We start from the raw sequence: 13,790 nt of genomic DNA on the forward strand, positions 1-13,790 counted from the left end.
GGGCGGAAACAATAGGCACCACGGCGGTAGCCGCCTACAGCCAGGCGGAAGTCAAAGTTCCGCATACCAAATTATGACTACACAATCCACCACCTTTTCCGGGGCGGAACCCACTACATCAAAATCCTGGCGGAAACACTGCACAGAAGTGAAAGGACTCACCATTGGAGACACAGGGAAGAACCATGCTGCCATGGAACCAGAACTGCAAGTGTTCCCGATGATATTCTATGTTCTGCTCCACCACGAACACCAACGCAGGCGAAGAAGACAACGGTGAGTACAGCCGCCTAGCACACAAGGGAGGGGTGGAGGAAAACGAGAGTGACACACACGCACCACAAAAACCCCAAACACACACAACATACACACAACCAGCTGCCCTAGAAAACAAGTTAATCCCCATAAATCGGCTGAATAATGTAAGGACAACAGGAATTACTAAAGTGATTGTAATAAGATCAACACAGTATAAATAATAATTTTGCCAATGCTACAGATATGTACAAATGTACAAAAAAGGGGCACTGTCCAGTCCTCAGTTTGCGTGGGCCACATGGCCACAGGGCAAAGTCCAAGGCCCCACTTATTACCTGCATCAATACGGAGAGAACACTGCAGGGGCATCATTTGGCAAATAGGCAGGCACCTCAGGGGGATGGGGGCACCTCAGCCGGATGCGGAAACAAGACCACTGGTTCTGGATGGGGCAACATGCCCTGTGCTTGGTCCTGGGGACTGATAGGCCACAGTCTCTGGAGTGGGTGTCTTTCCCACTGGTTCTGGAGGGGGCAACATGCCCTGTGTTTGGCCCTGGGGATTGATAGGCCACAATCTCTGGAGTGGGTGTCTTCCCCACTGGTTCTGGAGGGGACAACATGCCTTGTGCTTGGTCCTGGGGATTTATAGGCCACAGTCTCTCGAGTGGGTGTTTTCCCCACTGGTTCTGGAGGGGACAGGTCGCACAGCAGCCCATGGAGGCAGGTTCACATTGCATCCGCCAGCGGTGACTGCTGCACTGTGGTGATGGTGGTGGTAGTGGGAGGCTCCTGCACAGCCCCTGCACCCTGCGATGGCTGCACTGTGGTGGTGGTAGTGGGAGGCTCCTGCTCAGCCCCTGCACCCTGTGATTTCTGCACAACCACGGTTGGTGGTGGGGGCTCTGTGACAGCTGCTGGTGCAGGCTCCTTCCCCTTCTTGCCTGCTGGTGCAGGCTCCTTCCTCTTATTGCCTGATGGTGCAGGCTCCCTCCCGTTTTGGACGGCAGGTGCAGGCTCCTTCCCCTTCTTGCCTGCAGGTGCAGGCTCCTTCCCCTTTCGGATGGCAGGTGCAGGCTCCTTCCCCTTCTTGCCTGCTGATGCAGGCTCCTTTCCCTTTCGGATGGCAGGTGCAGGCTCCTTCCCCTTCAGTTTTTGGGCCTGGAATCCTTTCCACCACGAGTAGGTGCGGATGGAACTGGGCCTGTGGACTGTGGGGCTGAGGTGCTTGGCTGGGTTCTTGATACCGTGGCCATAGGTGCAGGATGGAGGGGATGGGTAGGGAAGAGGTCAATGTTGGATAGGAAAAGTTTTTTAGGGACATTGGGGTGGAAAGAGGGAGAAGTGATGGGAGTGGAGGACGAGGGAGTGGTTGTTGGAGGTGTCTGTCTGCTAGATTTGGGTGCAGGTGCATGGGCTGTATGCTGTTGTGAGGCGGATGGCTGTTGGGTGTCTGAGTGCTTGTGTTTGTGTACTTTAGGAGGGGGGACAGAAACAGAGGAGAGGACGCAGGGGACGTGTGCATGGATGTTGTGGAGGTGTCTGCTAGTGAGGTGTGTGTTCTGCTTGGTGTGATGATGATGCAGGTACTAGATGATGATGTGGTGCATGCAGGTGTGAGTGTAGACATAAGTAGGTGGGAGGTGGAGGAGGAGGAAGAGGGGGAGACAGTGAAAATAGTGGATGTTGTTGTGTCTGCAATTTGTGAATGCCTGTGGGATGAAGTGTGGTGCTTGTTTTTGCCTGTGACCCTCTTGGGTGTTGTCCTGTGTGCATGCTCGTCTGACTGTGTGCTTGGGATGGGTAGGGGTTAAGGAGAATGGGATTGGGAAGTGGAAGCAGGAGGGGGGACGGTAGAAACAGGAACAATGGCTGCCATCAGAGAGGAGGCCAGAGCCTGAATAGATCTCTGTTGGTCTGCCAATCCAGTGCCTCCAGAAATGCATTAGATTGTTGCATCTGGGCTGCCAGCCCCTGGATGGCATTCACAATGGTTGACTGCCCCACAGAGATGGATCTCAGGAGGTCAATAGCCTCCTCACTCAGGGCAGCAGGGCTCACTGAGCAGGGCCTGAGGTGGCTGGGGCGAAGGAGATGCCCAGCCTCCTGGGTGAGCGGGCACGGGCAACTCGGTGAGGGGCTTCTTGTACGGGGGGGCTGTACCTGTAGCTGGGGTGGTCACAGAAGTGTCCGCCACCACCAGGGAGCTTCCATCGGAGAAGGTATCTGAATCCGTATAGTCCCCTCCAGTCTCTGCCGTGGTGCTCCCCTTGGCCTCCGTCCCACTGGTGCCCTCAGCGTCAGTGGACTCTGCCTCCAGGGTCCTGTGACATGCAGCTCCCTCTGTCACCTGTGCCTCTGCTCCTCTGCCAGATGATACTAATGCACATAAGGACAGGATGGCAAAATAAAGGGGGGAGAGAGACAAAGGATACACTGGGTCAATGACTGCACCAACACCACCGTTGGCGTACACAGCACCATCACACACAGGGAACAGGCCTATGATCTATGCATTGCACCACCACTGATATTGCTAGCCACCAAGGGATGAGGAGTGGCACACACCACCAACTGCAGCACACCTGGGACCCACGCAGACCTGACCAGTTGTGGATGCTAACAAGCTAGGTAGGCAGTACCATCCCTTCAGACCCCTACCCCCCAATGGACCTACGCTGCTATGTCTGGCCTGGCTTAGGGGCACACAAGGACACACAACCACCACCCAGAAACCACCCCACCAGACGTAAGTTGTAATGATAGCCACTGTACTCACCCCCTTGTGGCTGCTGTGATGCCATCAAGCGCCCATCCAGCTATGGATAGGCCACCGCCAGTATGCAGGGCATCAGGGGGGTCAGGGTTCAACGGGCACCCCTTCCTCGTTGGGAGGCCATCCCCAACTGGGCCTCCACGGTCTTCTGTGCCCAGCGTCTCAGGTCTTCCCACCGTTTGCAACAGTGGGTGCTCTGCCTGCCATAGACACTCATGGTCTGCACCTCCTTGGCGATGGCACGCCATATACCCTTCTTTTGATGGGCGCTGACCTGCAAAGGCAATACAGACAGGAGAACACCATTAGACAAACAGTCCAGCCTGCCACACACATGGCCCACCATACCCCTTTCCATCACCATTGGCACATTCATAGCCCAGCTCACAACATGTACACCGCCACTAGATAATCCTCCCTTACACAATGCCTTCACACACATCTCCATGCATCCATACCACATGCATCATGCCCACAGTGTACTCACCTATTGGTCTTGAGGCCCATACAGCAGTCCGTACTGGGGTAGGAACCCATCCACCAGTCTCTCGAACTCCTCCGAAGTGAAGGCTGGGGCCCTTTCCCTGGTCACACAGGCCATGGTAGCTTCAAGACACAGGTCACAGCAGCACATGCAGTGTAGGTCCTCTCCTATGGAAGGTCAGGTGACAAGTGAGGAATCAGATAGAAAATGGTGTTCATGTCCGCGGCGATGCATAGATCACCATTGCATAGATCACCATTGGCCACTGTACCCCGTAGGTCCCAATTTAACCAATGAGGAATTGCACAGTGATTCCCGACCGCCTCCCGCCATGGCGCACAACGTCAGCTGAATTACCTTACTTCCAACTGTCCCTCCACACAGGACAGGTGGACACCATTTTGGGTGGGGGGGCACCCCATGGAATAATGCTGCATCACAGGAAAAATAGGCACACACTGGACAAATCACACTGATCAATTACATGTTTACAGAATGCAAACTGTGACAGGCTACTCACTCTTTTGTCCCACAGATTCCCACCATTGCGGATGAATAGGAGATGGAGACATACCCCCATGTACAGACCCCTGGTGGACTTGGCTATACTGCAGGACAGGCACATTATCCTCACCTGTACACTTGACAGGGCCACAATCACAGAGCTGTGGGCTCAATTGGAACATGACCTGATGTCTGCCATCCGTCAGCCCACTGGGATCCCCAATCTTGTGCAAGTGCTATCTGTACTCCATTTCCTGGCAACTAGTTCTTTCCAAGTGACAGTGGGCTTGGCAGCAGGAATGTCACAGTCAATGTTCTCAACAGTGCTGACAAGAGTTTTGTCTGCCCTGATAAAACACATGTGCAGCTACATTGCTTTCCCCCAGGTTGAGGATTTGGCCACAGTGAAGGCTGAGTTTTATGCAATGGGACATATCCCCAATATAATTGGGGCGATTGATGGAACACATATTGCATTTGTCCCACCCGCCAGAATGAACAGGTGTTCAGGAATCGTAAGAGTTTCCACTTAATGAATGTGCAGATGGTGTGCTTGGCAGACCAGTACATCTCCCACATCAATGCTAAGTATCCTCGGTTCGTGCATAATGCCTAAGGAATAGCAGCATCCCAAATGTGATGGGCCAACTACAGAGGCACAGGGTGTGGCTAATAGGTGAGCCCTGGTTCCCACCCAGTAGATGTTCGTGTATGCCTATGCTTTTGGCCATATAGGATAGTGTGTGGCTAAATGTTGTCCCTCAATATTTGCAGGTGACTCTGGTTACCCAAACCTATCATGGCTGCTGACCCCTGTAAGGAATGCCAGGATAAGGGCAGAAGAACGTTAAAATGAGGCACATGGGCGAACCAGAAGGATAATTGAGAGAACCTTTGGCCTCCTGAAGGCCAGGTTCTGGTTCCTCCATCTAACAGGTGGATCCCTGTGCTACTCACCCAAGAAGGTCTGACAGATATTAGTGGCATGTTGCATGTTGCACAACCTGGCCCTCAGACAACACGTACCTTTTCTGCATGAGGAGGAGACTGGAGATGCCCCTCTGACAGTAGTAGACCCTGTGGACAGTGAGGATGAGGAGACAGAGGATGAGAATGAGGACAACAGAACATCTGTGATCCGTCAATACTTCCAATTACACACAGGTAAGAAGTGTAACTTTAATTTCAATGACTTTGGTTGTGGTCTGTGTGGCAATGGCATGCTGCTATTTTCCACTTCTATGCCCACTTACTGTTCCCTCTGGCAATTTATTTTGCAGATGTTGTTGATTTGACAAATACTCCTGGTGTGATCACTACAGCCAGCTACAGGTCATTAACCTATGCTCAATCTATGTACAGGTAATTTGCACTGTTTGTACCTGTTTCAAAGAATACTTATTTGATATACATGACATACTCCAAATGGATTTTTGTCAAAGGGTGTTTATTGAAGTGCTAACATATAGGGGGTAAGTGCAATGGGATGAGGTGATGATGGAGGAAAGTCCATGGTATTGTTCCAGTCTGTTTGTAGCACTGGTGCATTGTTCAATGGGACATAGGAAGGGGAGCAATGCAGTTCAAGGTGGACAGGGTGACTGAGTGGGACACAAGGGGGACAATCAGGAGAGTCTCATTTCCTGCAGGGGGTCTTGGCAAGGGTCTCTGGCTTCTGTCTGGTTCGCAGGGAAAGTTTTCGGGGTGGGTAACCTTCTGCAGGTGGAGGGGTGACGGTGGCCTGTGAGTCCTGTGGTGGGGCCTCCTGGCCACTAGTGGCAGTGGAAGTGGAAGACTGTTCAGATGTCTGGCCAGTGGCAGGGGCCCGCTGGTGTGAGACTGCCTCCCTCATAATGTTGGCCATGTCTACCAGCACCCCTGCTATGGAGTGTTGTTGATGGCCTGCAAGCCCTCCCTGATCCCCTGGTACTGTCCGTTCTGCAGCCACCTGTTCTGTTGCACATTGTGTAGGATCTGGCCCATCGTGTCCTGAGAATGTTGGTAGGCTCCCAGGATCTTGGAGAGTGCCTCCTGGAGAGTCAGTTCCCTGGGCCTGTCCTCCCCCTGATGCACAGCACTCCTCCCAGTTTCCCTGTTGGCCTGTGCCTCTGTCCCCTGATCCTGTGTGCCCACTGCCACTGACCCCAGGTCCCCGATTGTCTTGTGTGTGAGGTGTGAGCTGGGGTCCCTGCACATGCAGACACACTGCTGATTGACATGTCCTGGGGACAGAGGTGTGGGTACGGTGGGTGGGTGCTGTGGTGTTGTTTCCTGATGGGGGAAGCTCTGTGGTGGTCTGTGACTGGGCTTGAGTAACCAGCTATCCAGTGGTCCCTGATGAGCCAGGTGGATTGTCCAGATCCTGAAGACCAGAGTTACTGTCATCACTGTGGGCCTCTTCAGTTGGGGGACTGGATAGTGCTGGCACCTACTCTCCGGTGACATTGGCTGGGGTACCTGTGGGGATGCAAATGATGTGTTATGGTTTATGTGTATGACATATTGTACATCCCTGGCTGTTTGGTGATGTGGTGGGGTGTGTGATATGGAGTGCCTGAGTGATGTATGGGTGTGAGTGGTGTGTGGCTCTAGTTGTCAAAGTGGTGTTAGTGTTGGTCTTGTGCCAATGAGTTGTAATCGTAAAGGGTTGTGGGTCCTGTGGGTTTGTGTTTTATAGTGGTGTGGGTGTGGTGTGTGAGTGGGTGTCAGGTGTGTGTTGATTGAATTGTCCAATGTGGTGTTGTTTTGTCTGTGGGTGTCCATTGTGAGCGCAGTGATATGTACCGCCAATGGTTTACTACCGGTGAATGTCTGCTGTGGTGATTCGTGGGTCATAATGTGGTGGCCGTTGCTCCATTGGTGTAACAGTGTGGGTTTTGATACCGCCAGTTTATCACTGACCTTTGGTCTGGCGGATTTGTGTCTGTGGCTGAGTCCTGTCGGATTGGTATGTGTGTGTGATAATATGGTGAACAGATATCCGCCGCGGTAAGTTGGCAGCCGTCTGCAGGAGGCTGGCCTGGTTTGTAGTGGCTACCTTGGGTACTTACACCTTACACCAGGTCCAGTTATCCCTTGTTAGTGAATGTAGTAGTGTTCTAGCAGCTTAGGCTGATAGAGGTAGCTATAGCAGAACAGCTTAGGTTGAACTAGGAGACATGCAAAGCTCATGCAATACCACTTATAGTTACACAGTACTGATGCAGAATTAAAGACAATACTCAGTGTTACCAAAAATAAAGGTATTTATTTGTGTGACACAGTACCAAAAATATCTTAGAGACAATACTCCTTCTGGAGTTAAGTATTAATCACAATATATACACTAGACACCAAAATTAGACAAGTAAATTGTCATAGAACAATGCAAACAGTAGGAAATCCTATAGAATGCAATGGGAGAAAATAGGTCTAGGAGGAACACATACTATATACTAAAAAAGTGGAATGTGAATCACAAATTTCCCCCCTAGACAAGTGTAGTGTGTGCAGAATCGCTGGGGGAGTAAGAATACAGTAAAGGTAAGTAAATTACCCCACCCGGGAGCCCAGAAAAGCAGGAGTAAAGTACTGCAAGTTTCCTTAGGACACACTACACCTCGTTTTGGGGATTTTGCAGCAGTCAACCAAGTCTGCAAAGAACAACTGCAGGATTATTGGACCTGAAGACCTGCAAAGGAAGGGGACCAAGTCCAGAAGTCGAAAGAAGTTCCAGGAAGGACAGGAGCCCCTGCCAACCCTGAAGAGGGTGCAAAAGAAGAGTCCCTGGTTGGTAGAAGACTGCAGAAATGCACCCTAGGAAGATGCCAGTGGGTTCCTGCATGATGCAAAAGATGTCCCACGGCGTGAAGATTGTTGCAGAAGAGATTTCGTGTTGGAAGGCGCCAACAAGCCTTGGCTACGACAAAAGTGCGTTTTTCATGAAATTGGGGTTGGATGGACCCAGGAGGGACCTGGAGGCCTCAACTCTGTGTGAGGGGGAAGAGGAGGCTCTCAGCACTTTAGAGAGCCCTCAGGATGCCAGCCATCACCCCTAAAAGCCACAGGATATGGGTTCAAAGGAGGTGGAAAACGCAGTTGATGCAGCACAACAAAATAAGGTCCCACAGCGCCGGAGAACAACTCAGCAAGTTGAGCATCACAGGGTAGAATGCTGGGGACCTGGGTCAGGCTGTGCACAAAGGAATTTTGCAAAGAGGCCTCAGGAGGCAAAGAGGACACAATATACAGAGGTACCGTCGTTCTCAGGGAATGCAAGGTCTTACCTTCTCCAAATTGCGTCAGCAGGATCTCAGGACAGTCTATATCAATGATGTCTACCCTCTGTGTCCTTAGGAGCATGCTCATTGCCGTGAGAGGAGTTCCAGGGTACCGGTCGTTGCCTTGGAAGGTGCCTGCTTGGAGCAGGGGATTGACTCTGTCACTCCACTGGAGATTTCTCCGGTCCTTCTGGTGCAGGATGAAGACAGAGAGTCCCCAGAGCATGCACACCATGGAAACTGTTGCAGTTGCTAACTTGGAGCTAAGGTTGCTGAAGAAAAGTGTCTCTTGTAGACACTTAGTTGCAGTTACAGTGTTTCTTGGAGCAGGCTGCAGTTGATCAGATGTCAGAAGAGTCTGAAGTTGTTGCAGAGGATTCCTGAAGGAAACTTGCAAGCAGAATCTGCAGAGAACCCGTAGGAGAGACCCTAAATAGCCCTGAGAGGGGGATTGGCTACCTTATCAGGTATGGATGTATCAGGAGGAGTCTCTGACGTCACCTGCTGGCACTGACCACTCAGAGCCCTCCAGAGTGCCCCCACACCTTGCAAAGCAAGATGGCTGAAGTCTGGGACACACTGGAGGAGCTCTGGGCACCACCACTGGGGTGGTGATGGACAGGAGAGTGGTCACTCCCCTTTCCTTTGTCCAGTTTCCCACCAGAGCAGGGGAGAAGGGGTCCCTGAACTGGTGTAGACTGGTTTATGCAAGGAGGGCACCATCTGTGCCCTTCAAAGCATTTCCAGAGGCTGGGGGAGGCTACCCTCCCCAGCCTGTAACACCTATTTCCAAAGGGAGAGGGTGTAACACCCTGCTCTCAGAGGAAATGCTGTGTTCTGCCTTCCTGGGACTGGGCTGCCCAGGCCCCAGGAGGGCAGAACCCCGTCTGTGAGGTGGCAGCAGCTGTAGTGCAAGCCTCAGAGAGCTGGTTTGGCAGTACTGGGGGTCCAAGGTGGAGCCCCCAGGATGCATGGAATTGGCTCCCCAATACCAGATGTGGAATGGGGGACAATTCCATGATCTTAGACATGTTACATGGCCATATTAGGAGTTACCATTGTGAAGCTACATATAGGTATTGACCTATATGTAGTGCATGTGTTTAATGGTGTCTCCGCACTCACAAAGTCCGGGGAAATGGCCCTGAACTATGTGGGGGTACCTTTGCTAGTGCAAGGGTGCCCTCACACTTAGTAACTTTGCACCTAACCTTCAGCAAGTGAAGGTTAGACATATAGGTGACTTATAAGTTACTTATGTGCAGTGGAAATGGCTGTGAAATGGTGTGTGCACTATTTCATGCAGGATGCAATGGTAGTCCTCTGTAAGGGTTTGCCTGAGCTCCGGCTGGGTGGCAAACGAAATGCTGCAGCCAATATGAATCTCCTGGAACCCCAATGCCCTGGGTTCCTAGGTACCACATACTAGGGACTTATAAGGGGGGTCCAGTGTGCCAATTGAAATTGGTAAATTAAGTCACTGGCCTAAAGTGACAAATTTAAAAACAGCGAGAGAGTATAAGCACTGAGGTTCTGATTAGCAGAGCCTCAGTGACACAGTTAGGCACTACACAGGCATACACATTAGGCCACAAACTATGAGTACTGGACTCCTGGCTAGCAGGATCCCAGTGAGACAGGCAGAACACACTGACATATAGGTTTTTATCTATGAGCACTGGGGTCCTGGCTAGCACACAGTAAAAACACACTAACACACACTCACAAACAGGCTGAAAGGGGGGGTAACCATGCTAGAAAGAGGCTACTTTCCTACACCGTCAGCCTGGCAGTAAGCAGGATTTAGCGCCAGTGTCATAATGAGGGCCTGTGTGTTGTGTGCTAATAGTGCTGCACCAATTCCATAACTACTGGAAGTGTACTGGAGTTTTTGAAGGATGTAATTGCATGTGATGGAATCCCTAAAGTGATCATCACAGGCAACAGAGTTCAGTTTGTCTCTGATAAGATAAAGAGCTTTTTGAGTAAACTGTCCTTAGAACACTATTGCACTGCATTGTATGCTCCCCAGGCAAAAGGACTAGTGAAGAAAATGCATAGCTTAGTCAGAGTCTGTGCTCAAGCAGCTGTAACAACTGAAGGATCTCTCAGGAAAATGCTGAGACAGAAACTATGGGTATATCGCACTACCCCCAACACTGTCACAAATATTTCTCCTTTCCATTGTATAAAGGGACAGGTAGCTGGGTCCAAGCTTAATCCCATGTGGCTGGGATGAAAGAAGGAAAGAATAGTGAACAATAAGGGTGGTATAATTATGCATCAAAATAAGTATGAGGATCATTATGATGCCAAACATGGTGCTATTCACAAAATTTGGAAAGTTGGAGAATCTGTGTTTATGAAAAAAACAAGGTGGTTTGCCAAGCATGAATCTAAGTTTCTGGGACATTTCCTGATAACTGGAGTTAAAAAGAATGTGGTGATTTTGGAGAATGGGGAGATGTGGAGTATGTCACAACTGGCAAAGGATAATTTGTAGAAAGATAAAAAATGTAACAAATGAGAAGTATCAAAGTCTGGTAGAAACATGGAACATAAGTCATTGGAGAATTTACCCCAAGTTGGGGCAATAGTCAAGCGAAGTCCCACTCATCTGAAGGATTATGTAGTAGGTTGATTGATTAGATGGACAATTTTCATACTTTTAGTCTTTACACACTTTCCATTAGTTCCATCGTTTTTTAAAGTACTGTAGTACTGTAGTGTTATTCAGATGTTTTTGCCATCCATTTAGATGTATGTTTATAACAGTTGCCTTGTTTAATATACGAATAGTACATTTTTTTTTTTGGGGTGGGGGTTTATTGTTAGGGTGGTGATGTGTTGTGGGTTATGTATGTTTTGTGCTTACCCCTTTAACTGTGATGTAGCTTTTAAAATGTCATATGTATCATATGGAACGTGCTGCTCAATGACGGGGCAGTTGGTGAGAAGTTGATGTGCATGGTGGATGCATTAAAGAGAGAGTTGAATTTCTCAGTGTATGCGTAGTCTCTCATTATAACAGAGTAACATAGATTTAATGGTAGCAGGTTCATGTAATGTAGATATGTTACTGATATTTGTGAAGTTCATGTATATTGGAGCTTCATGGCGCTTTAGAAGGCAACAAGAGAAGCAATCTAAAATTACATGATATGACATTAGAGATTAAAAAGTGGAGATTTCAGATTTTTCCTGAAAAATATGAGGGATTAAGGACAAACGCTGAAGGGGAAGTTTATTTTATTCTTTGGCCACTGCATTTGAGAAGGCCTTGTCATCGAAGAAAACTACTAATTGTCCCGGAAAAGTGTAATGCATGTTGGGATACATCAAATTGCAATTAAGATGTTTACCACAGACAGCACTTTGAATATAACTCTCATTTGGCAGGAACCTACTGGTGACTTCAAAAGTAGGGGTATATAAAAATTCTGTTTATGGAGATAGTCAAGAGTCATACCTTGAGATTTTGAACCAGTTGGAGGCTAACAATCTTAAATATCTGACACCCCAGGGAAAGGTCTGAGTCAAGAGAGATACCAAGGATTTTTACTAATTTTGATGGTGGTAGTGGAGAACCCATGGCCTCTGGCCAACAGGAGGATTTGCAGTTTCCTAAGTAAACTCTGTTCAAAAGGAGCTGAACTTGATTGATTCAATTTAAGAGAGAGCAGTGCCATCCAGTGATATCCGATGGTTAACACATTAAAAGGGGTGTCCTGGGTAGGGGGATTGCTTGTGAGTACGAGAAATTGCACTGTAAATATGTGTCATTGGCAGATGTTCAAAACTTCATTCCCTTAGTCTGTTAATTGAAAAACAGGTTTAGCACATGGATGTTAAATAATATGGAAACAGTGCTGATCCCTGAAGGATGCCACAGGTGATCTGACTGGATTGCAGACTTGAATGGTGGAGTGAAAGCAGTCTCAGTACATGTTATAGAGAGTGTGCATGGCCAGGTCAACATTTTGATGACCACAAGGTCAAGAACACATGTCATTTCTAACACAATGTTCAAAAGTGGGCCCAAAATTAAGCCTGTGCCAGGGCCCACAAAATCTTTACGAAAGCTCTGCAATTAAGATACTTTGACTGACCAATGGCTTTTTAATATCTTGCATTTGATATGTAGCTAATACATAAATAACATTTCAACCATTTATCTGGCCCAGTCTTTGATACCTGGGAGCTTCATGGTGTCTCGTTAGTAAGGCACCCTATAATTGTACATTTCTAAGAAACTCAAAAATAAGAAAACACACAGAAGTGTGTGGTCTATCGCAGACATTGCTACCACTCTTTGTTTAAGGGGAGCCTGTATGTATATCTGAGTGAAACCTATGTCTCAATACTCACAGCCACATTGGACATCCATTTACGCTCATCCACAACATTTGCCCCAAACTTTTCAGGTTGATTTAGTGACTAGTTCTTGCACAATGTGGCCTTATCTTATATAGTAGAGGTAATTCACTCCTCACCATATATCTAGACCATTGGATCTGTTCCTAGTTGCAGTACCACAGGAACACCTACCATCCATATGCCCACCAGTCACATTTACATTTGAGGAGTGATCTTCATCCCATACCACTCTCCTTCGACTTCGAGCTCATTCTACATCATTCACCCTGCTGAATCTTTACAGATTCAGAAAGGATTCCTGGCACAGGAGTAAAGGAGGAAAGGACTCCTGGCACAGCAAGATTCTTCTCTGCTAATCTCCCTCATTTTGGAAGTTGCCATCCTCTCATGCTTCCAACAGCAGTCATAGGTTATGTAGCACCAACCCCCCAGGAGATAAGCCACCATGGAAGCTCATTTTTCTCGCTAGATAGCCATACTCCTTCTTTTTCCTGGGGAAAAAAAGAAACTATGACATGGCCACATATGGGCCTTCATTATGACTCTGGCAGTCTACTGACCGCCAGAGCCACAGTGGCGTCTCACCGCCAACGGGCTGGTGGTGAAGTCTGGCACATTATGAGTGCGGTGGGTTGGCCTCTGCCAACCCACCACATCCCCGCTCAGACCGTTACGGTGGTTGGACCCGCTGGGCCAGAGATGAACATCTCCTACCCGGCGGTCCAATGAAGACTTTCCACCAGGGTTTCCACAGCGGTGACAGGGAATTTCTTCCCTGTCACCAGAAGACGACTCCCCCCCCAAGCAAGCACAATACTTCCAACACCCTCAAAAAAATAACCCCTACCCCCTCTTCAGGTACAATGCCCCCCTCCACGACCCCCCTTCAGGTACAGCTCCCCCCTTCCCACATACATGCACACACACAGACACCCACATGCACCCCGGATACACTCATTCACCACACTGACATACACACATCCACTCACATGCATTGATACACGCATTCACTTCAACATTCATACACACATTCAATCATGCATGCACACACCCATACCCACACGCATATACACATGCATGCACACTTACATTCACACACGCAGACATACACCCACTCACACACGCACACACAA

Source organism: Pleurodeles waltl, chromosome 1_2 (assembly GCF_031143425.1).
Source record: "Pleurodeles waltl isolate 20211129_DDA chromosome 1_2, aPleWal1.hap1.20221129, whole genome shotgun sequence".
Taxonomy (NCBI): Eukaryota; Metazoa; Chordata; class Amphibia; order Caudata; family Salamandridae; genus Pleurodeles; species Pleurodeles waltl.